This window comes from Grammomys surdaster, unplaced genomic scaffold, assembly GCF_004785775.1.
Source record: "Grammomys surdaster isolate TR1022 unplaced genomic scaffold, NIH_TR_1.0 236, whole genome shotgun sequence".
Lineage (NCBI taxonomy): Eukaryota > Metazoa > Chordata > Mammalia > Rodentia > Muridae > Grammomys > Grammomys surdaster.
The window spans coordinates 1,933,194-1,954,241 of NW_021604681.1; the positions used below are offsets into that span (position 1 = coordinate 1,933,194).

At 38.6% G+C, this 21,048-nt stretch overlaps 2 pseudogenes; both read left to right on the forward strand.

The window, feature by feature from the left end:
• Positions 1–11,580: 11,580 nt before the first annotated feature.
• Positions 11,581–12,145, forward strand: LOC114626489 (annotated as a pseudogene).
• Positions 12,146–19,370: 7,225 nt separating this feature from the next.
• Positions 19,371–20,034, forward strand: LOC114626465 (annotated as a pseudogene).
• The last annotated feature ends 1,014 nt before the right edge of the window (positions 20,035–21,048 follow it).

A 21,048-nucleotide genomic window follows, 5' to 3' on the forward strand; every position in this document is an offset into this window, starting at 1 on the left:
TCTTAAGAAATGTGTATTTGAGTTTGCTGTAGTGATAACAATTCTTCTGAGAGATATATAATATTCTATCATCATGTCACACCAGTATTATCTCACTGGAAGCCAGTCTTCTCAAATATCTACTTATGCCCAAGAAGAAAATGAATGCCAATGGTTGAAGAGAGAATATTATCACTTAACACATATTAATATTTTTGAGTATATATTTGGTAAAGAATCCAAATCTAATGAAGACTATACAATAAAATGTCTCTAACCCTTACAACAACTCTTTTTTTTTAAAAAAAAAAATGAAATTACTGGACCACTACTAACCATTCTTTGTTTGACAGGCAGACTTTGTCAAGGAGAGGAGGTTAGCCTGGGTTACCTCTCCTTTGCTCTAGTTACTTGCTGTGATTTGGTTGTTGTTGGAGTCTTCGGCAACCATCTATGTAATTGAAAGCTTGATGCACAGGGTAGTGATACTGAGAGATTGAATGTTCCCAACCAGGTGGAGCTGTTTGTGTGCATTATGTCCTTGGCAGCATGTGGCAACTGGAGAATAAGTCTGAATTAACTTTGTTGATAATTAAATACATAAGTCACTCCAAGCCATTACTGAATGTCAAAGAATTCCCTGTATACCTCTGGGAAAGGTCAATAATACTCAATGGAATATCCTGTCTCATTGGATAATTTTTTTTCTGCAGAAGCCATAAGTCTAACAGAAAGCAATGTATTTTAAATTGTATTAGGATTTTTCCATTTTGTTACAGAATTATTGACATATATAACATTTATAACTCTCTCTCTCTCTCTCTCTCTCTCTGTGTGTGTGTGTGTGTGTGTGTGTGTATGTGTGATATCACAGCAGAAGCTGTTCTTAAAAGTCTTTGTGTCAATTTTCAGGAAAATTCCTATTCCGGACACAAGAGGGAGCGTTCTCCTCAAAATGAAAAGTTTAATATGGGCTCAACTGTCTAAATTTTTTCATTAAAAATGTTAGCTTCGCTGTCTCCTAAACCATATTAATTGGCTTATTATGGAATTGCTTGCATAATGGTAGAAGTAACCAGCTTTCTGTAGTAAACACTACCTCTTTCTTTCTTTCTTTCTTTTTTTCTTTCTCTCTTTCTTTCTTTCCTTCCTTCTTTCTTTCAAGGTTTACTTGGCTCTGTATTATTTGGATGGGCTCCTAATTTTTTTAATCATTATATTTTCCTTTGCTATATCCTTAAGTCTGGATATTTCCGAGTCCCCCAGGTCTCTTGTCATCAAATTCTTATTTTTACCGCTTTGCGCAGTTTCCTTGAGTTTAGGTTCGTAAGTCAACATGCACATCTATTGTTATTAAGCCTCTCTTAAGTTGTAAATATGCAGAATCACTTGTACACTAGATATGACTAAGAATATGAAATCCATTCAGAGGAAGATCATAGGCCTGAAGTAAGACAACAAACAGATTAGTTAAAGATTTTTGGAGTTTTCTGGATCCACAGGAGGTTGCCATGGCTTGGCATTTGAACACTATCATTGTTGAAACCAGCAAGGGAGAAAACAACTAATCAATCCAAACCAAACCAAAGGAAACTGTAATGAGAACCTTCATGCCCCTAGACTAAAACATATATCATTCGCTATGTGGTGGTGGTGCATGCCTTTAATCCCAGCAATCCTTCTGGAAGCAGAGGCAGAATCTTTGTGATCTCACAGGATCTCTGTGAGTTCAAGGCGAGTATGGTCTATGGAGTGACTTTCAAAACAGCTATAGCTACAAAGGCCTTTTGGGGGGCAGGTGGCAGGGAGGAATGGTATCACTCAGTCTAGAATATAATCTACAGCAGAAGTAACTATAAAATCTCTCTCTCTCTCTCTCTCTCTCCCTCCCTCCCTCCTCCTCCTCCTCCTCCTCCTCCTCCTCCTCCTCCTCCTCCTCTTCCTCCTTCTCTCTCTCTCTCTCTCTCTCTCTCTCTCTCTCTCTCTTTCTCTTTCTCTGTGTGTGTATGAGAGAGACAGAGACAGAGACAGAGAATTCATAGCACAGCAGGCATGTGAAGGTTGGAGAAATCAATTCTCTTCTTCTAACCCAGATGATAAGACACGGTAAAAGTGAATTTATCCTAAGCTATATTGCTATCGCCAAAGGTGTCTTATATTAAAAATGTGGCTGCTTTGAATTGAGGTATGAGGTATATATAATATACCTATTTGAAAGAGAAGGCATATTTAATTAATGTTTTTACACCAATAATAGTATCATAGTACAGGTCCTTGCTCGTATGACAAACTCAATAAATACTAATTGTTACTATCACTAGACATTCAATTTTAGTCTGTTTAAATTTCATTACTCAATCCTACTGGTACTTTGATGCCTTTCTAACTCTATGAATGCTATTTCTCCTTCCTGTAATGAAGTACTTCAAGTTCAACATCTATTAAATTATGTCATCTTTAAGACCTAGCTTAATCATAAGCTACTTTTTGACACATCTACATTAATAGCAGCCATTTTTTTGTGTTTCTCCACCCTGTGCATATTCTTGTTGGGACGCAGATCTTACTACAAAGTTAGTATAGGCTGTGTTTCTGTTTCATCCTCTAGACTCTTTAGCTTAAGAACAGGAACTTGTTGGCTTCTCAATACATTTCCAGAGAGTAGCACAACAATTTGCTTTATAATAAGCCCTCAGTAAATGTTTTCTAAACTGAAAACTAAATCACCTAATCTATCTACTTTTACAGTTAAAAAAATGAAGTCCTGAAAAGTGATGGGAATCTTTTAGACAAGATTAAACTTTGCATACAATCTGATCAAGAAAGCCTTTTGTTTTCTGGATGTAAGAAATAGACCAAAAGGAGTCTTCGGAATAACTACAAGTAAGAATCTGTATATGTAGCCCAGGGGAAGGCTCTGGCTTTAGGCAAACCCTGAATTTAATTCAGTGATATTTGATCCTAGAGCTGTGAGGTCTAGCTAACATAATTAAATGCTCATCTCAAAGAAGACAGGATTAAAAAGTCATTGCCAAAATTAAATCCAGCCAAGTTGTTTTCTTTGCTAGCTGTCTGTTCCACAACTACAAATGCTTATTTGAGAAAGAAGAGGGGAAACCACCCAAATTAATTGCAGTGATGTTGAAATTGAAACAAATTAGCTGAGGATTTAATCCATATAGCTAACCCTTTATTTGAAGAAAGAGAAGGCTATGACCACTTCTAAAATTACATGTGTGTGTAGACTAGCTGTTTGTATCATCTAATCCTAGGAAGTAAATGTTTATGTGAAGGAAGTATGGAACAAATGTCAACATCAAAGGTAATTGTCGTGATATAGGTAATTGTAGTGAAAAGTTTATCTTGGTTTTGGTCAATATAAGTGACCACTAGATTGAAGAAAGAGGAAACAAAATCATCTCATACCAAAATAAGCACAGTAATGTTTATTTCCAGGCTGGTTATTGCTGGTTACGTGTATTGTCTGATTTATAGATGTAAATGGCCAGATAAGTATATTTAACAGGTTTATTGAAAAGACTATATGGATGTGACTGGCATTTTTTGTTATAAAATGCAATTTTCGTTGAGATAAACAGGTAGGAGTATAAAAGAATTTCCTAGTATGATGTTTATGTTTAATTGTTAACTTGACATAACCTAGAATCACCCATGGAGAAAGTCTTACTGAGAGATTCTTTTATATCAGATTGGCCTGTTGGCATATCTGTGGAAGACTCCCTTATTGTCATTACTGATGTGAAAAAACTCAGCCTAAATGTTGGTAGCACATTTTGGTACCTGACCAGGTAAAAGAATTTTGAAGAAAAGAAAATGCAATCTGTTCTTTTGTTCTTGTTGCTTGTCCTGTATTCTTGTTGAGGAGTTGGTCTCTTCTGTTGATGTTTATGTTGCTGTTGCTGGTGATCGTGAGGCTGACAACAATGAAAATAATGATAATTCCTTCAGTGGTTATTAATGCTTCCAAAGCAGACTGAAGACACCTCTTATTCTTTCACTAATGTTACACCTAGATTCTTCCAACATCTGGTATGGTCTGATGACTAATGGCTCTCTAGACATCCTCCAGGTGTTCACAACCAGATTGGAATTTGTGGATTAGGTTCATGGCTCTTGGCTTATCTGCTATGATACAATTTTTCTTCTATTACTCAGACTGTATGTAAGACAATCCAATAAATGTTCTTTTAATATATATTTATTGTATTTGTTCTGTTTCTCTAGAGAACCCTTACTAATATGCCTAATATAAGGAGAATATTGGAGCAAGTTTGGACTATGGAATGATGAGTAAGAAATTCTCAAATAGTAGCAACAAATAGTTCCTTGGATTATAATGAGGAAAAATTGAACATCATATGTGCTATAAGAAAATTGCAACAGCAATGTAGAGGTAATACCATATCTGCCAAAGGCTAGGAAATATGCTTTCTTATTGGAAATGAGAGTAGGAATCATAGAAAATCTAGACCAATGGTTATCAACCTGTGGGTCACAAACCTTCGAGAGTCACATATCAGATATACTGCATATCATATTTACATTATGGTTCACAACAGTAGCAAAATTACAGTTATGAAGTAGGAAATAAATAATTTTATAGTTGGGGTGGGTCACCACAACATGTATTAAACTGTCAGAGAATTAAGAAAGTTGAGAACCACTGGTCTAGACTGTGGTTGAGCAACTTAAGAGAAAAGAAGAACGACAATCTAGAAGAGGCTAGCAGATGCTGCATAGTCAGGAGTCACTCATCCGTCGAATCTTACAGTTGATAGGGAGGGATATATGTACAAATAGAAGTCAGCCAACTAACTGTCTGAAAAGTTAGCAATCCAGATATGGAAAGGTTCAAGGCTGAACTTCTAGACTTGACAAATGCTAGGAATGCTAGGAAACTTCAAAATCCTCTGCCCTTTGCTGAAATCCATAAAAGACTTGGGAGTTGAACTGTCAACTGAAGGCTTTCTCTGGATGAGAAAGTCATCAAAAAGATGAATTTATTCTAGTGATTTCTAAAATTGCTTGCTTATTTTATGTGTATGGGCATTTTGCTTGTGTGCATGTTAGTGCACAACATGCATTCTTAGTTCCTGTGGATGTTGGAAAATGGTATGGATCCCCTAGCATTGGAGATACAGATTGTTGTTAGTTTGTTGATTTTTAACAAAATCACAATCATTCAATTTTACCAATGAAGACTTTGGAGCCAGATCCTGGGGTAAAAGCCTGCTAGCTCAGAGAGGGAGAGAAATCTCCCAGCTGACCTTCCTCCACAGCCTAAGTCCCCAAACCAATTTCTCCTTCTTCACACCATCTCAAAACCCATCAAACTGAATGCCCTTCCCTTCTACTTCCTGTGTGTTTCTCTAGCTACGCTCCTGATTCTTAGTGTCAATTCTTTTTCCTATGATCACTGTCTGTCAACTGGTTACTTGCTCCACCTCTTGTCCTATGGTAGACTTTATTGAATCCTGTTTACAATGAACAGAAAGCTCTTGGATTAAAGGTGTATGCTAGGGCTGAGCCATACCACAACTAGAAACAGGTTTGTTTGTTTGTTTTCAGTAAATAACACAATCTCAGGGTTCAAAGTATGATCAATTTTCCTGCAACATGAGCTGGCATATTACTGTTGGGAATTAAACATGGGTCTTCTGGAAGAGCAGCCAGTGTATATAAATCAAGGAGGCATCTCTCTAGCCCCTAGTCCCATTATCATACTGAGTAACTAGAGGAATTAGGATTTGCACTTGATATTTTAGAGAAGTATTTACTGACGAGATGCATGTAGCAATGAACTACTAGAAAGAATTCAGTGTGGGCCCAGCAATCATGTGCTTTAGGTTTTTGTCATGGTGGTAGAAGTGTGAGTTTGAAATACTAATCTTTCCAACTATGTGATAGTAAGAATATTCAATCTGCATTATTTTAAAAAAATCCTCCTAGGAATAGTTCTTTCACATTCAATGCTTTTTGAGAGATGATAATGCTAATTGTATTTTGAGTATAAACATCATGTTTGAAGATGTACGTCATAGTTAGTTTCACCTGTCAACTTAACATAAACCTAGAATCACCTGGGCAGGCAGAGCCTCACCTGAAGAACTGCCCAGATATGACTGGCCTATGGGCATGTCTTTGGGGGCATTTTCTTAAATGATAGTTGATGTAAAAATATCCAGCCCTCTGGGGCAATTCCATCCCCGGGCAGGTGGCTTCAACTGTGTAAAAATGGAGCTAAAGGAGCAAGAGAATGAGTGAGCAGTGTCTCTTCATTGGTTTCTGCTTCAAGCTACTGTCTTGAGTTGCTTCCTTGGCTTCCTTCAAAGATGACTATAACCTGCAAGTTAAAATAAAATTTTTACTTTCCATGTTGCTTTTGTCATTGTTTTATTTCAGCAACAAAAAGCAAACTAGGGTATATAACTTGTTAAAATCAGGTCAGAAAATTATAAGAGATGGGATTCAGGTTGTGGTGGTTTGAATTAAAATGCCTCGCATAGACTCATGTATTTTAATCCTTAGTCAGTAGGGAGTGGAACTGCTTAAAATGGATTAGAAGGGTTAGGAAGTATGGTATTGTTGGAGTAGATGTGACTTTGTTGGGAGAAGTGTGTCATTAGGGACAGTCTCACTCTTCTCACTCTCAGTCCCTGTTTCTCTTTCCCTTTCCCCTCTCACTCTCCTCCCCTTCCCCCTCTCCCCCTCTCTCTGGATATAAAGATCTTAGTAGTTCTACAGCACCATGCCTGCTTGCTTGATCTTATGTTCCCTCTATGATGATAACAGATTCACTTCTGAAGCTCTAAGAAAGCCTCCATTTAAATGCTTTGTGTTCCTTGGTATTCTGAAAAAGTCTTGTAAGTACTGGAAGAAGTGAGTCAGGCTTTAAGCGGAAGCAAGAGGGTAGTGGGTTTGATTACTGCTGTTTTAACACCTTTAATTAAATTAATCTCTAGCACACTGCTTCTGCAATTGCTTTGCCACAAGAATTTAAGACAGCTAATTTGTTAATCATTTAGCAAAAAAAAATGTTACTAATGTGTTGAATATACAAGAGGATTTAGATAGGCATTTAGAAGAATGGATTGATGCTCTTTATCCTATTCAAATTATTGGAAGGAGGTTCAGAATTTAAGGTTAAGGAGCCATCTTAAGTGTCATGCCAAATGCCATTGGATTCATGTTAGTTCTAAAATTTACAGTGGTAGTCATTATAATTAGGAAGAAGTTTAAAGACACTTGCAGTGTATTTGGCATAATTCTAACATCTCTCTGGATGTTTTAACATTACGTAGTGAGCTTGTGAATTTCTAGAATGCTATTATGCTCAGCGTTGATGCAGTAGATACTGCTGATAAAATTACCCATGGCCTGAGGTCAGTATTTCTGTTTTGGTCAAGCTTCAAGAATGGCATACATAGTTTGATCATGCTAGCCCTTTTTGTCCTGGGAATACTTTTATTCCTGCCCATCATGTTTCTCTAACTACATCAACATGTTGGCAGCCAAAGTACATGGCTTGAAACTGAAAATGAACCCCCAGACAGAGTTATTGAGTTAACAGGCTGGCAAGCCAAGCATGGGTAAAATTCTGCACAGAGCCTTACCAACCTAAAACACAAGTGCATTGGATTTGATAATGCATATTCCATGATGGATAAGGAAGGCATTCTCAGAAGAATGCCCTAAGACAAGCTCAGTCTTGTTTATGAAATAAAAAAGGGAGAGAGGAAGAGAGCTTTTGGGGCTGCTTGGCAAGAATCTCACATGGGCCAAGGACAAGGAAATGGGCTGCTTGGCAGGAATATGACATTGGCCAAGGACAAGGAAGTGGGCTTCAGGCAGGAATCTGACATTAGGATAGAACAGTAATTTCAGGCAGGATTCTAAATCTTAGGCTAAAACAAGGAAGTAGGCTTCATAGATGAAAATGACCTTGGGCTAGGACAGGGAAGTAGGCTCAGATACTTTGGTCATCCTGATAAGCCTTTAGAAACAGTGATCACTGGAGTGTTAAGGAAACTTTGTTTATTGCCTTGCTTGTTCTTTGACTATTTGTGTTTATTGCCTTTCTTGTTCTTCAATTATTTGCATCTATTGTATTGCTAGTTCCTCAACCTAGAACTGACCTTAATGTTTGCATGTAATTAAAATGGCATAAAAGCAAAAAGGAGGAGGGGCGATGGGATTCCCGGGTTTCTAGGGAGGGGAAATGGGGAAAGTGGATAACATCTGAAATGTAAATAAATAAAATATCCAATGAAAAAAATTTTACACTGAAAAAAATAAATGCTTTCTTTATTAAGAATTGTCTTGGTTGTGGTATCCCTTCACAGCAATAGAACAGTGTCTATGACATATGTATATCCCTTGTGTTTTATGTTTTTAAATTTTTACTATAATTCTAAGGAGAAAAATTTCATTTCATAGGAAAAAAAGGTCTCCAGTATTTAGAGAAAAATTTCTTGTTGTACCATTATATGCTAGGAAACAAACAATCTCAGGGAGACAAGCTCCTCGGACCACCAGTGATTGCATATTTAGCTAAAAATAAATATTTGAATATATTTCTTAAAAGAATTTATTAATTTTATTTGTTATCCTTGTGTGTGTGTGTGTGTGTGTGTGTGTATGTTTGTTTGTTTGGGGTACACATGTATCATAGATCAGATATGGTGGTAAGAGCACAACTCCTAGAAGTGAGAGTGAGATTTTATCTGTACTGGCAGCAAGCATCTTTACCTCATAAGCCATTTTGCTGCACTTTAATGTATTTTTAAAAATTCTCATCTTTATTGATCTTGTTCTTCCAGCGGTTTTCAAATTATAGATAGCTTATTGAGATGAACATTTATGCTTTATCTTCTAATTCCATAGAAAGGAATTATTCTCAGAATCAATTTATTAAAGACCCAGAAATATAGAGCTTACAGAAAATTTTCATAACACTATCATCTTCCATGGTCAAGCTTACTGTTTTAAATGATATGATTAAAAGTGTTGATAAGGTTAGCACAAATCTCACCCAATGTCTATTGCTTTCTGTTATTCTTATGGATTAAACTTGAAAGACTAGCTACATCACAAACTTCAAGATTGGCAAGATAAGAATATTTCAGAAGTGTTGGATTTTCTTGACTTTTATCTTCTGTAGACTCTGATGACAACTGATTATATAAGAGTAATTATTAAGGTTGGAAACAAACTTTAGCTAAATTTAAGAAGTTCACTAGAACTAGCTTTTAATGACTTTGATATTCCATAGGTAATTTTAAAAAAATATCTTTAATCTTTTCTGTAGGCAATTTAAAAATTGTAATTAATTAATTAATTTGTATATGTGTGGAAGCACATGTGGAACAAGAGGATAAACTGCAGGAGCTGGCTAGTTCTCTCTACTAAGTGGAGGATTGAATTCAGGTCATCTGACTTGGCAGCAAATACTTTTATCCACTGAGCTATCTTGCTGTCCCCAAAGGTTTGAAAACTGTTCTCTTTTGTTGGCTAAATCCATGGTCTTGTGTTGTTCATGCTGATCTTAAACTTGACTTATTATGGAGGATGGCTTTGATCCTCCCGCCTCCCGTTTCAGAGTACTGAAATTACAGGCATGTAGTAGTATACCCAGCACATACAATTTTCTTAAACAGACATTTGGTTACTTTTTAGCCTTGCTAAAAGGATATGGGAAAAGTTCACTTAAAATCAAAATAATGACAGTATGATACCTTACTGAACAAAAGAAAGAGAAATAGAATGGGTTAGTCCATGATTCGCTCTGCCTTCCTTATTTCTACTTTCTTGTTTTTCTTTTTCCTGTAGATTTCTAAATATTCTTTAGCTAATCTTTCCCAACTAACTAGTCATTCTTTACATAAACATCTATGCCCATGCTATGAAGCTACATATATTTTGGTTGCATATGAACACAAAACTGCAGCACAAATAAAAAGATAACCCACAGGAGATTACATAACAGTATTATTTTATTCATTTACTTTCTTTAGAGACAAAAATCTCTAGTTTGGACTAGCTTCAAACTGCCTATGGACCCAATGGTACCTTTTAGCTCTTTTTGGAAAGAGGTGTATCCTTACATTGTTTTGTTTGACTTTAGTGTTTATAAGTGTGTGGTATCCATGTGCCACAGAGAGTGTGTGGATGTCCAAGGACTACCTCAAGTCTCAGTGCTTACCTTTTGCCTTGTTCAAGGCTATTTGGCATGTGACCTTCCAAGAATACCCCCCTTTCCCTCTCATATTACTATAAGTATAAGGAGAATACAGATACAGCTTTGCATAGGTTCTTAGAATTCAAACTCTAGTCCTCATGCTTTCACTAAAAAAAAAAAAAAAATAGACATTGGCATGCATCTACCACAACCACAGTCCTTTTACTTCTTCTTAACCTTGTCCTTTTCCAAAGTAACTAATTACACTTCCAGCTATTTCCGTAATCACTTTTTATTTTCTTGATCATCTCATCACCAAAATGTTTGTGATTAAGCAGCAGTTTCATTATACTTCATTCATCTCTAAGGCTCTTTTTATCTAGAGCATTTTGTTTATTTCCACTTATAATATATGTATTCAAGAAGTGCTATTGCTTGTTCTCTAAGATGTTCCCAGAATTGATTTTGCTTGATGGCATCTCCTATTGTCATTTGATGTGCTACTTTGTCTATACTTGCTGTAAATTGGCACTTAGTTCTGTAAGATTAAATTTCTGTTGGTTTTTTTCCTTTCTTTTTGCTTCATAGATTGTGAAGTGTTCTATTTGGAGATATATAAAGTTTGAATGCCTCTTTTTATCTATGACATTAGGTGCCATTAAAGATCAATACCGTTGTTTTCTATGCTAATGATGCCTTTCTAGATATTTTAGTTCTCACATGTTGTTCCTCTAAAATAAGGAAGAAGTTGTTGAAATAATATCTCTCATGTTTGTTATTTATTTGAAATTCAGTGTGTGGAGAATATTTAGCTTACTTTTCCCCTTATGGATATTGAATATGCTGTACCACTCTCTGTTGATATAAATATTGTCACGCTGATGATATGTTGGTTTCATCTCTTTTGCAAATTATTTTAGTAACTTTATTAAGTTTTCTCTTGTTCAGTAATTTGAACAGAATACATCTCTGTATTGCTTGAAATCGCAAGGTTAATTTCCTCTTTTAATATGCAGTTTCAAATTTTATTTCAGGAAATTTTTCATGAGTTTCAAGAGTTATGCCTTTAGAAATGTTCTTTGTCCTTACCTCTTATTTCCTCCATTGAGAATTGAGAGCTTATGAAAAATAAAACAACTTTGAACAGCTGGGAAGGAGTGTTGACGTATGGATGAGTTAGAGATTACAAAGCAATATTGAAAGATGAGATAAAAAAGCTGTGACAGTTATCAATATATAACAGTACAAATAATTAAATCATATGTAGATGTTTCTGAAGTAATTCTAATTCTCTTTAAAACTTTACTTATTTCTTATTATTGTGTCTGTGTGTCTGTGTAAGGTCAAAGCACAACTCTGTGGTATCGGATCTCCCCTTTTTCCTTTATGTTTCCACCGCCATCATGGGCGTTGACATTCACCACAACAAGGACAGAAAGGTTCGGTGCAAGGAGCCCAAGAGCCAAGACATCTACCTGAGACTTCTAGTCAAGCTGTACAGGTTTCTGGCCAGACCAACTCCACCTTCCATCAGGTTGTGCTGAAGAGGTTATTTATGAGCCGCACTAACTAACTGGCCACCTCTGTCCCTGTCCTGGATGATCTGAAAGATGAAGCTTCCTGGCCAGGAGAACAAAACCGTTGTGGTTGTGGGGACGGTCACAGATGTTGTGTGGATTCTGGAAGTGCCCAAGCTGAAGGTGTGTGCACTGTGGGTGAGCAGCTGGCCAAAGTCGCATCCTCAAGGCTGGGGGTAAGAGCCTCACCTTTGACCAGCTGGCTCTGGAGTCTTCCAAGGGCCGAGGTACTGTGCTCCTGTCTGGTCCTCGGAAGGGCAGAGAGGTATACAGACATTTTGGAAAGGCCCCAGGAACCACATACAGCCACACCAAACCCTTTGTCCTTTCCAAGAGCCGGAAGTTCAAGCCTGCCAGAGGCCAAAGGGCCAGCCGAAGCTACAAAAACTAACCCTGGATCTTACTGTTAATAAAAAAAAGCTTTGAATGTTTAATCACATCATAATCATCATCATCATCATTCTTTTCATAATTTCACTTTTATTTATTACTATTATTCTATGTATTTGTGCACATACACACAGATGATTGGTATGTGTTAATGTGGACACTTGCATGGCACGTTGATCACGAAGAGGTTGGAAGACAACTTTTGTGAGTCAATTCTCTCCTTCTAGTTTGGATTCCAAGGATCTAACTTAGGTGCTTAAGCTTGTGTGGTAAGCATTTTTACCCACTTAGCTATTTCACTAGTCCATAGTAGCAAGTGGTTTTGATTTGCACTTCTTCAGTGGTTAGTAATGCCAAAATCTTTTCATATACTTGTTGGCTATTTTTATGCCTTCTTTTGAACAATGTCTACTTAGGTCTAATGGCTCCTCACTCTCATAATTTTCATAGTGTTGGGGCTAGAATAAAGACCTAATGTACGCTAAGCAAGCACTCTGATACAGAGTTACCTCTCTAGTTTTTTGCTATTTCCTGCATTATTTTATTTTTGAGATTATAATAAAACCACATCCTTTCAACCTTTCCTCCCTTCAAGATCTCTGAAATACCCCTCCTAGCTCTCTTTCATGTCCATGGCCTCTTTTTTCATTAATTTCTGTTACATGCATATGTACTTCCATATATACATAATACAATCCTAAACATAACCTGTTCAGTCTGTGAGTTATTTGTATGCATGTATTCTGGGCTAATTGTTCGGTACTGGATAACCAAGTTATATGCTCTTCCCTGGGGAAGACTATTTCTCTTGCTCTCACCATTTCTTAATTGCCTGAGGTTCTTTGCATAGTGTTGGTGACTTGTGACCATAGTCTTTCCCCTGACTATTTTAACATGTATCTATTTTTCCCCTTGTTCAGCTCATGATTAGGCAGTCATGTTGGCGACACTTTATGAGCATAGCTTCTGACCTTGCTAGGAAAAACTGTTTCACAACAAACTCTCTGACCCTCTGTCTCTTACAAACTAGTACAGCCACTGTGAAAATCAGTGTGAAAATTTGTCAAAAAGCTAAAAATAAACCTGCCATATTACCCAGTTATACCACTCCCTGGCATATGTCAAAAGGAGTTGACATCCTATTCTACAGATACTTGTACACTCAGGTTCAGTGTTGCCCAATTCACCATAGCTATGAAATGGAAATAATCTAAATGTCCCTCAACCAATGAAAGGATCATGACAATGTAACAAATATACACTATGGGATGCACTCAGTTTCATACAAAGGTGAAGTCATCGAAATTGCAGGAAAGTAGTAGACGTAACTAGTAAAAGGATGATATTGAGTTAGGAACTACAGAATGAGAAAGACAAACAATTCATATTCTGTCTCATTGGAAGCCCCTAACTCCAAATATTCAGATGTGATCACATATCATAGAGTAACTTGAAAAACCAGGATAGTAAAAAGGGACCATTGTATACAGAGAGGAATAATAGGGTAGAGGTGATCATATTGAAGAAAAAGGCAAAAGGCTTTCTAATTTGGGAGATAAATATAGAAAGATGGAAGAGGGTAAAATTACAGTAGGGAAATCGAAAAAGTCATAAGGAATCATACAATTATTTACCTAAAAGCCCAAAAATACATGTGTCTTAGTTAGGATTTTACTGCTGTGAACAGACACCATGACCAAGACAACTCTTATAAGGACAACATTTAATTGGGGCTGGTTTACAGGCTCAGAGGTTCAATCCATTGTCCTTAAGGCAGGAAGGAACATGGCAGCTTCTAGGAAGGCATGGTGCAAGAGGTGCTGAGAGTTCTACATCTTCATCTGAAGGCTGTTAGCAGAATACTGGCATCCAGTTTGCTAGGACTAGGGTGTAAAAGCTCACACCCACAGTGACACACCTTCTCTGACAAGGCCACACCTCCAAATAGTGCCACTCCCCATGCCAAGCATATTCAAACCATTACAACTACAACATGGAAGTATGTATATAAGTATACATATATAGTTTAAGTGAAATTTCTCATCTGGACTGACAATGTTCCTCCGAGAGCCAAAGACTACCAAAACAAACAACCAAACAACAACAACTCCCTGAAGACCAGATGTGAGAAGCTGTTTTGGACTATTGGTCAGGGTTGCCCAAGGTACTCCAAAAATATGCATGCTATAGATAGTGCCCTTGTTTGTTTCCTAGATGTGGAAGATTAAGTCCCTATTGTTGAAGACACCATACACCTTAGATATCCGGGCAAGAAGCCCCTGAGCTAGACTTGACCTGAAAGCCTCTCATTGAGGACTACTTTTCATGTCACCAGAAGGCCCCATGCAAGCTTCCAAATGAGGGAAACAATCAACAATCATACTCAGCTATGACTTCTACAAAGCACAACCTGGCACAATGCCCCTCCCTATGTGTGCAGTGTGGGATTCCTTTTTTTTTTGTGGGATTTCTTTAAGGGTCATTGAAAATGTTCTGGATTCACATAATGCTGGTGGTTGTATAGTGTTACAAATTTACTAAAATCACAAAAAGTGTACTTCAAGTGGATTAACTATGTAAATTTTAATCTTTCAATGTCCAGAAAGCAAACAAATAAGTATCATTTAAAGTTGGGCTATCCAGTATGGTAGTAATTGGTGTTAGTAATCTGTTAAACTCCACCTCCACAGTCACCTGGCAACAGCCAGGTACGCTCCGCCCCACAGTTACCTGGCAACAGGCAGGTAACCCTGCCTACTATAAAAGGGGCTGCTTGGCCCCTCCTCTCTCTCTCTTTCTCCTCAACCCAGCGCACCTGCAGGTTGTCCTCTCCCCTCCCCCCTTCTCTTCCCCCCCTCTCCACGTGGTCATGGCCGGCCTCTACTCCTCTCTACTTCTCTCTCTCTCCTCTTGCTCTCCCACTCTCTTAATAAACCTCCCCTCATGGAACCATCTTGGCCTGCTGTGATCTGTACAAGCTGCGTGTATCCTTTTAATTGGTGCCTGGTAGATGCTGAAAACCTGAAATATGGCTGATTTCAAGTTAAATGTGCTACAAGTAAATAATGAATATCAAATTTAAAACAAACTTAAACCATGTCCATAATGTATCTCAATGCTAATTACAAGGTGAAATTGTAACACTCTCAGTGTGTAGGTTGAAATAAAAACTAAATTAAAATTACTGAAATCAAAATTAAAGTTCACCTTTTGAAGTACTGACTTGCTCAGCCACCATCTGAGAAGCTTCTTAATGCAGGAGATGGGAATAAATACAGAGAGCCACAGCTAGACAAAGTGCAGAAAGTAAGAGACATTGGAAGACTCAGTCCTAAATGGGATGTCTCTTTTCAAATCCCCCCCTTTGGGGCTAAGGAAATACAGCAAAAGGGGAGGCAGAAAGATTGTAAGGGCTAGAGTATAGAGGATAACAAAGGAGAACCCAAGAGAACAAGACCTTCCGAACACATCGGAACCTAAAAACACATAAACTCCCAGAGACAGTGGGAGCAAGCAAAGGGCCTGCATCTGAGCCACACGGGATCCAGCACTGAGTGGGAAAATGAACACAAGCCCTCACTCATAACTAAGGAGCTATCTCCAATAGATAAGCCCTGGCAAATGAAAAATTAGTTTTTTTCCAGCAGTAAATGAACCACACAAGACAAACTCAACATTACTTTTGGAGCCTCTTTGACTCATGATGCTGTTAGGGCTCTTTTTTTTTTTAAAGCCTTACATGTTCTTTGAATATATATCAGGGTTTCCAGTCTTGCATTTTGTTTTTCATTGTTTTAAGGGGATTTTCATGTGTGCAAACATGTGTCTTTGCATCTGCATGTAACTCTTGTGCTTCTTTTGCCTCCTTCTTTTGATTATATTATCCTATTCTGCTATGTTTTTATATTATTATATCTTATTAATATTTTTAGATGTGTCTTTGTATTCTAACTGCTTTTATGGAACCATGTGGTATTAAGTACATTTCAAAGATGGAAAAGAATGAAAATGATGTTGGTTTCTAATGATAAAAATGCAAAAAAGCCATGGGAATACAGGATTACTGTTTATTGGCAAGAATCAATTTCGAGATTGTGAGGAATGTCACTATTTTTACAGAACAATATGTATCAACAAGAAAAAAAAAATCTCTAAAAGTCACATAGACTTGTCATGCTACCAAATCACAGTATACTATCCTTTATTAGAAAACCCCAGTTCTTTTGTTGAACTGAAACAGGATCCGGATAAGTGAAACAGTATGCTACCACTTTGAACCCTGTAAGAATTTACACCTCTCTCTGAGCTGCTGACTTCATAGAGTTTACTGAGGCAGTATTTTTATCTTCTCTGTACTTGCTTACTCCTAAGTCAGAAGTGTTGTGACAAGGATGTCCATAGAAGTTTCCTTGCTGGATTCAGGAAAATATGGGTACAGTGTTATTTAAAGAAGATTGAACTGGCTACAGTTGATGAGTGCACCTTTGAGCTTTCAGAACCCACAGTGTATCACCTTGGCAGACCACATGATTTAATGGGCTATTGACAAAATAGAAGAAGAATGCAAAATACATTCAAAAATCTATAAAAAGCTATTATTTATATACTATACAGCAGGGATTTGTTGATGAAAGTTTTTTTTTAATCTCCAAGATCCACATAAATTCAATCATTTAATCATATACTATAGAGACTATCACTTACATAAAAAGAGAAACAGATGTAAATTATTTTAATAAAAATTTGAAGATCAACAAAACCTTTTTATTGTTAGACAATTGTTTCTGAAGGCCTCCACTCTTCTGTATAATTATAGGGCATGAAAGGAGAGACTTATAGCTCAAGTGGCTTCTCAAACTCAGCTGTAGGCTTGTCAGAGCATGAGATATTAGAAATATGGACACGAAAGGGATAGGGCAATGGACTCATGGTTTTATGACCAACAATCTGAAACGCAAGCTGCCGGCCACAGAGGTAAGCTTCTGATCAATAGCATTACTGCTTTGATTCATGGTTCAGGGAAGCAGTGCTTTCAGACTAAAATATTTAAGGGTAAGCAATGTAGTCGGTGGCAAGAGCATCTCATCTGGAAATGGATTCTTCATGTCTTTTGTAGTTCACTGCGGAGTGACATTCGTTTTATTTTTTTCTTTATTGATGTGTGTTTATTGTACACAATGCCAACTCTCAAGTTTATTACCTTTTTTTTTATCATGTTTACCCTCTCACTTCTTTTACTTTTTTCCTCTTTGATTTTCTTCTCTTTTGTTAGTATCTTTTCTCCCTCTAGTCTCTCTCTTGCTTCATAGCATATGTTTATGTGTGTGATGATATATCATAAACATTACATGTCATATATATAATACAAAAAATGATTTTATCTGTTTATAAAATGTTAAGATCTACAAATAAGAAAAACTATATTTACCTTTCTGAGTTTAACTCATTTCACTTAATATGACGATCACGTATTGTATCAATCTCCAGAAAATGAAATCACTTCATTCTTCTTTATGGCTGAGTAAAGCTCCACTGTGTACATGCAGCATGTTTTCCTTATCCACTCATTTGTTGATTTTCTTTTCCACTCTTTTCCCCTGAGAAGGTTAGGCTAATTCCATGACAGGCTTCAAATTTGCAGTTGAGGACATTATGCCTAAGAACTAGGCAAGTTCAGACAAGCCCAGACAAGTCAGTTACTAGAATAAAAATCCAGGCTTCAGGCAACTAGTCAGAAACTACCCAGCCACAAGAAGCTGCCCGGTCATGTGGCCTGAGGCAAGGACAATGGGTTAGCAGCAGTTTCCAGACTTCCCCAACAACAGTTTCTAGCCCCTCACCAACACCTCCTGGCCCCAGCAATAGTTCTGCAATGTCCTTAGAGATAGAGCCAAGATTAAGATAGAGATCACCTACCCTTCTTTGGAATTTCCCTACTGTGCTTTAAATCCAGCCTTCAAGCTCAGCTTACTTCAAGGTCTCTCTACCTTGGTTATGGGAGAACCCAGCACGGTGGACTTCTGCAGCATAAAAGACTCTTTGTGTTTCCATATTATTTGAGTCCTGGACATAATCCTTTGGCGAATCATAGACCCTGACACCCCCATCTCTTTGACCACTATTGTTCCCTTCTACCTCCATTAAGCTCCTCTATCCTTTCTTGTCACCTCTGGTTCACTTTCTCATCGCCTCTCTTTTATATCCCTTTCAATTCTTCTTACACTGTTTATAGAGTGAGTTTCCTGAGTGACTATGTTCATATCATAGTGTGCCAGTATCTTGGAAGCTTGTCCTTTCCCTAGCAAACAGATGAAGTGTTTTCTTGCCGGTCAGTGTGATTCTAGAAGCCTTGGTGCCTCCTCCACAGGTCCATTACGTTCTAAATTAAGAACAAGGAATGTGGTCTTCTGCCTCTGACACAGGAAAGAGGTGCTTGTTTTGAGATTTGGAGCTGGTGGACAAGCAATGAAGGACAGTAAAAAAATGTCACTGAATTTCCTTGTATTTGAAAGTGACTTTGGTCTTCATGCAGCCCAAGCCTCACATATTCCCACGCTCAGGATTTGAGAGACAAGGTGTAACCAGGCTCCGTATATACTTTCCAGGGCTTTCATATTAAGCCACATGTTAATCTAGAGGTGAGAATTGTCTAGAAACAAAAAGGTGGTCACAGAGATAGCAATGTGCAGCTATTTAAAGATAGCACAACAGGTAGACATTGGCGAAAAGAGGCTTTCGGGACAATCAATATTGTTCGCTTTGGCCAATCACATGACAGCATTCCTGCTGCTGAACCATAAGTTTAAAAACATTACCTCTGCGGGATGGCACTTGAGGGCCATGATTGCTTTGTGGAGTGCCAAGACATTTAAACTAAGGCTTTATGGCTTAAGTGGGTAATGGAGTGAGGTCCAGGCAATCTGTTAGGAGTATTATTTTTGTGAGGTTTTGAACAAGAGGTCAGCCAAAGGTCTGGACTCCAGCCACTTAAAAAGCCCAAATCAGGCTGGTGAGGTAGCTCAGTTGTTCAAAGTACTTGCCCACTTGCCACCTGACAAAATGATTTCAATTTCCTGAACCTAGGTAAAAATGGAAGTAGAGAATTGACTATGCAATTGTCCTCCAACTACTTACATGTGCTTCTCCATCATATATATAACAATTGTCTAGAAACAGTCACTGGAAGCCATTGACTCTAGAGTTTACTATTAATGTAAATAGGAATGATGAAAAAGTTAAAATATCTCCGGTCCCGCCCCTTGGGGGCGGGCACCACGGGCGAAGGAGTCTCTCTGCTACCAACTTCCGTATTGACCCACCCATCGCGAGATTTTGACGGCGCGGCACTGGCAAGACCCTGCTCTGAAAGACAAGGACCCACAACTCCATTTTCTCCACCTCCTTATGCTGATATAATCTGCTTTCCTGTGGAAGAAGCCTCAGCACCCGCCACTCTGCCTGTATCCCCAGCTGTGAGGCTGGACCCTGGTCTTAGCAGCCTCTTCTCAGATCTCCTGGGCCCTCTAGGTGCTCAAGCAGATGAAGCAGGCTGTAGCGCACAGCCTTCACCAGAGCAGCACCCTTCTCCTCTTGAGCCACAGCCTGTCTCCCCATCTGCATACATGTTACGGCTGCCACCACCTGCTGGAGCCTACATCCAGAATGAGCACAGCTACCAAGTGGGGAGTGCCTTGCTCTGGAAGAGGAGAGCTGAAGCAGCTCTTGATGCTCTGGACAAGACCCAGCGCCAGCTGCAGGCCTGCAAGCAGCGGGAGCAGTGGCTTAGGCTGGGAACGGGCACGGGAGAAGCGAGCACAGGCAGATGCCTGCCAGACTCTGAAGGACCATGTACAGGACTTTGCTATGCAGCTCAGCAGCAGCATGGCCTGAGAGAGGGACCACATACCAAGGCTCTGGCCACTAGGCTGGCCAGATGTCACAATAAAGTGGATGCTAGGAAGACACTGCTGTTTGGCTCAGCTGGAGGTTCCCAGCTCCTCCTCAGACCATGACCAAAGCCCTAGAGAGCTCAGATCCTGGCATGCCACCTCTTGGCCCTGGGGAAATCCTTGTTTGCAGCCCCTCTGCCTGTTTAGCTCCTCTCATGTAAGAAAGTCAGCTCCTCTGAGATTAACTCTGCCCCTCCTCCCCCTCTTTGAGTCAGGGTTTCATGTAGTCCACTCTGGTGTGTTGTTTGTAGCTGTACAGGTATGTGCCATCATGCCCAGTGTCAGACTTGGAACATATATAGAGGCACAAGCTTAAAAAAAAAGTTAAAATATGGCCTGTATGCAATTCCAGTACTTTAGACACTGCCATGAGTTTCAAGGCCTATAGAGAGATATTGTGTCTCAGAAGACAAAGGAAGGGGGGGGAGGGAAGGAGAGGGGAGATGAAAGAAAGAAAGAAAGAAAGAAAGAAAGAAAGAAAGAAAGAAAGAAAGAAAGAAAGAAAGAAAGGAAGAAAGAAAGAAAGAAAGAAAGAAAGAAAGAAAGAAAGAAAGAAAGGAAAAAAGAAAGAAGGGAGGGAGGGAGGGAAGGGGAGGGGAGGGAAAGGGAAGGGAAGAAGGGAAGACAGCTAGCCCAGCTTAACTGGCTCAGAGGGTAAAGCCTTTTGCCAAAAAGGCTTGATCTTCAGGACCTATATGTTATGAGGAGAACCAGTTTCTTTCTTTTTTTTTTTTTTGGCTTTTTCGAGACAGGGTTTCTCTGTGTAGCCCTGGCTGTCCTGGAACTCACTCTGTAGACCAGGCTAGCCTCGAACTCTTGAACTCAGAAATCTGCCTGCCTCTGCCTCCCAAGTGCTGGGATTAAAGGCGTATGCCACCACCGCCTGGCAGGAGAACCAGTTTCTATAAGTTGTTCATGGACCTCCACACACATGGCATGGTGTGTGTGTGTGTAT